The 4,554-nt window shown below is 40.6% G+C and overlaps 1 pseudogene; it reads right to left on the bottom strand.

The window, feature by feature from the left end:
• Nucleotides 3,759–4,322, bottom strand: LOC477992 (S-phase kinase associated protein 1 pseudogene; annotated as a pseudogene).

The following is a 4,554-nucleotide window of genomic DNA, read 5'->3' as shown; positions in this document are numbered from 1 at the left end:
AAAGAAAGAAGAAAGAAAAGAAAGAAGAAAAGAAAGAAAGAAAGAAAGAAAGAAGAAAGAAAAGAAAGAAAGAAGAAAGAAAGAAAGAAAGAAAGAAAGAAAGAAAGAAAGAAAGAAAGAAAGAAAGAAAGAGAAAAAAGAAAGAAAGAAAAGAAAGAAAAGAAAAAAAAGAAAGATCCTTTCAAGGTCTGACTGACTTTTGGTGAGTTGAGGAATTTTCCCTCCAGCTCACCTCCTACTCTACTCCAGCTGAGATCAACAGACAAGTCAGACCCTTCTGCAAATGATGACTTGGTGGAAGCAATTTAAAAATCAATTGCTGTTTCCATGGCATTATCGTGCATTCTGTTTACTTGCCTTATTTGGAATTTCTTCAGCAAAGAGAAATTAAAATAGTCTAAGAATCCATGACCTACAGACTTAGAAGGTGAATCATCACCCTTCTTCCCTCCCCCAAGGTAAACCTTCTACCGATCTGACCTGAAACCCTGTCCTTCATTGACTAACAAAACTCCCATTTCCTCCCTAATCCAGAATACATTCCACAAATACCCTGCTTGTGCCCTTTACATATTAGCCCTTTATGCTACAAAATGATAGGAATGCAAATGAAATACATTGTAGATTTTTCCCTTCCAAGGTGTGTCTAGGGGACACCACATGGTTGAAGGGTGATGAACATGGGGTCTGAAGCTCACCTATCTGAGTTCAAACTCCAGCTCCATCACTTCCTAACTATGTGGTTCTGTTTCTTCATCCTCAGAAAGATAAAAACAGCCCTTAAGGTGTTTAGTTTAGCACATTTGGTCTCTGGCACATACGTGTCCACTGAATAGATACTGTTATTACCATGTGAATAAAAATAATAATACATATCCTTCCTCTCCCACCACTTGGGTTTGGGTTCATTAAGGCAAGAAATGATAGAAGTTGATTTTTAAAATCTTGCGTACAAGGAAAATCAGTGGGGTCTCATCTCTCTTCTTTTGGAAGAGGATTCCAGAATAGAGACATTCACTGGGGACTTCAAGGGAGGAATATGGAATCAAGGTTGTATCTCTCTCTCCATCTGTGTGTCAGCACGCTGCTAATCAACAACTCATGACTTCTGCTCCGAGTCCTGCCTTGTGGTCTCACTTCCCTCTCGCCCTGGCTCCACAGCAATGCTCACAGAGGTCTCTGCTCCCTTCTCTCCCTCCTTCTTCCCTTACAAAACTACAAGAATGCAGTTGTAAGAATCAGAACTATCTATTCCTTTCTTCCTCCCTTAGCTTCTCCAAGATGTCTTCGTACAACCTCTGCTCCTTCTGTGCCATCTACTTCACCTCCTTTTTCTATTCTGAATCATCAGTCCCCACCTGTCTTCATAATTCCCAAAACAATGCACAAATGAAAATCCTATGGTCATCAAAGATGTGCATGGTACCACCTCACACTAGTGAGAATGGCGAAAAGTAACAAGAGAGGAAACAACAAATGTTGGAGAGGATGTGGAGAAAAGGAAATCCTCTTGCACTGTTGGTAGGAACACAAGCTGGTGCAGTCACTCTGGAAAACAGTGTGGAGGTTCCTCAAGAAGTTAAAAATAGAGTTACGCTATGACCCAGCAATTGTACTCCCAAGGATACAGATGTAGTGAAACGCCAGGACACCTGCACCCCAATGTTCAAAGCAACAATGTCCACCTCAGAAAAGATGAATACCCACCATTTGCTTCCACATGGATGGAACTGGAGGGTATTATGCTGAGTGATATAAGTCAATCGGAGGACAATCATCATATGGTTTCACTCATACGTGGAATATAAGAAATAGTGAAAGGGATTATAAGGGAAAGGAGCAGAACTGAGTGGGAAAAATTAGAGAGGGAGACAAACCATGAGAGAGTCCTAAATCTGGGAAATAAACAAAGGGTTGTGGAAGGGGAAGTGGGTGGGGGAATGGGTAATTAGGTGACTGGCACTGAGGAGGGCATTTGATGGGATGAGCACTGGGTGTTATACTATGTTGGCAAATTGAATTTAAATTTAAAAATGTAAAAAAAAAAAAAACCCACAAAGATGTACATGGAAGGAAATCGCATTATACTAGAATTTCACATGAGGAAAATTGCTGGTTAAGAAGGGATCACAAGAGTCAGAACACTGATTAGGACAAAAGGGAAAAACAGAAAATAAAGGAAAAAGGAAAATCCCAACAGAGAATAGAATTAACTCTGCCTGGGAAGAGCAAGGCAGGCTTCCCTAGAGACCCTCTGAGTCGTACAGAATGAATGGTTCTCCAGGCAAAGTAGCCAGATTGGGAAGTTCAGACACAGGAAATGGTGCACAAAAAGCTTTCTGGTTAGAAAAGAAGTCAACATGGCCAAAGCTGTGTGCATTCCTGGGAGATTAAATTTCTAAAATAGGCAAGTAGATCAAGAAGGACGTCGAAATGTCATTTTATGAGCTTGGGTTTTATTTTAAATAATGGAGAATTATAAAAGCATTCTAGGCAAGAGATTAACATGGTCACGTTTGTGTTGAACAAGCATTCCTGTGGAGCCAAGTCTCAGATGCAGAGTTAGCCAGGAGGCTGGAGTACAGTGAAAGATATGTGACCTGGGAAGGCCCTGGTGAAGGCACTGGGAGAGAGAGAGAGCAGGAAACTGAGAGAAATATTCGGGAAATGGGATCTACCCAAGAAGCGTTCGGGCAGTTAAGGGGGAAGGGTTGACGTTCAGGTTCCTTGATGAGAAATTGGAAGGATAGAAGTGTTAATAATTGAATAAGAGAGAATAATCGGGGAATGAGGTTTTGGAGACAAGACTTTGAGTTCAGATTTGGATACAATGAGATCTGAGGGGCACCTGCTACCCACTGCTGCACCACGGCCTCACTCTCAAGTGGTTTAGTCATTGATAATGGGTGCAGGGAAGATCTGAGACGACTGGAGCCTTGCTGCTTACTCAGAGCATGGTCCAGGGACCCAGGATAGGTGTCACCCAGGAGCTTGCCAGAAATGCAAAAATCTCAGGTTCATTCTGGGACTCACTGAGTCTGCATTTTACAAAGACCTTCCTTCCCTGCCCCAGAGTGGGGAAGGCATCTTCACTCAGTAAGAGAGGCAGATGGTCTCTACAGGCTGCATCCGTATTTCCATTTCTCTCTTTTTCTGAGACTGATATGATTTTTCACAACTTTTTTTTCTGTTTTCTACTTCTTTATCCTTTTTGATTCTACTTTGTGAAAAGTTCTTTGTATTTATCTTTAAAATATTTTATTTAAAAAACTTTCCTATTTTTAGTGTCAAAAACCCTTTACTGTTCTTGTTTCATGGTTATATCTCCTATTATTCGAAAAATATTATAGTTGCTTTTTGAAGCTTTCTTCTGTTTACTGCATGGTCTCTGGTTTCTCTAAGCTCTTTTTCTCATATTTGCTTGTTAGGTTTTTTTTTTTTTTTTTTCAGGAAACCTTTTTCAACTTGTTTTATTTACAATGCCAACTTTTAAAAGGTCATTAAACTAAAGTTAACCAGACAATAAACTAGGCAGAAATCACTTTACAAAGAGAGGGAAAGCCCAAAACGCCACCTTCTACAGAGAACCCACAGTTCAGTTTATTAAGAGCAAAGAAAAAAAGAAACTTTCGATCATACTAGAAGAAACTCAGCCATAAGTTTGGAATCTGTACTCAAACTACACATGCAAGGAGGACAATATTCTGTTAAAACAACTGATTTGCTGCTGCATTTGTCTACTGTTGGTCTAATATTAACAATTATAAACAGGGCAGTGCAACTGGTATTTGGAACAATCCTTACAGTGTTACAGTGTCAGGCATAACATCTAACTTCTCTTCACACCACTGGTTCTCTTTGTGTACCTGGGCTTCCTCTTCTTCAGTAAAGTCATTTTTGATATTGAAGGTCTTACGGATCTCCTCAGGAGTTTTCCCCTTGATCATATTGGCAACGGTCTTGCATGTAACATCAAGCAAACCTTTGATGTCTAAGTAGTTCGCGGCCAGAATAAGCTCAACAAGTGTTCCTTGGTCAGCTTTCAGGAATTCTTGGTCCCAAACAGGAATATCATCTGCTCGCTTTTCTTTGTTCTCATCATCCTCAGGAGGAGGGGAGTCATCCTTGTGGTGGGTGTACCACTGAATGATCTTTTTTAATATTGCTGCGTTAACATTTGATAAAGGAACTGGGTCATCATCTCCTTCATCATTCATTCCCAAATCTTCCAACATGGTCTTGATAGTCACAGACTGTTTGGCAATTTCAATATCAACTTCAAATATCTCTCCATCAGAACTCTGCAACTTAATTGAAGGCATGGTGCTCTGTCTCAAGCCAACGGCGGGCTGGAGGCTGACAAGAGCAGAGCAGCCTTGCCAACCAGGAGAGAGACACAGAGAACAAGGCCTCTACCTTGTTAGGTCTTTCTGTTCTGTGTTGAGGCTTTCCTCGAATGCTTTTGAACTTTAGGTGTCCATTTTAATTTAAGAAAAAACATTAAAGAGTGGATGATAAGCTCTGTGTGCATGGATGGTGTTCATTACTAGTAAG

Source organism: Canis lupus, chromosome 2, assembly GCF_011100685.1.
Source record: "Canis lupus familiaris isolate Mischka breed German Shepherd chromosome 2, alternate assembly UU_Cfam_GSD_1.0, whole genome shotgun sequence".
NCBI classification, from domain to species: Eukaryota; Metazoa; Chordata; class Mammalia; order Carnivora; family Canidae; genus Canis; species Canis lupus.
This window is presented reverse-complemented; position numbering and strand designations above follow the sequence as displayed.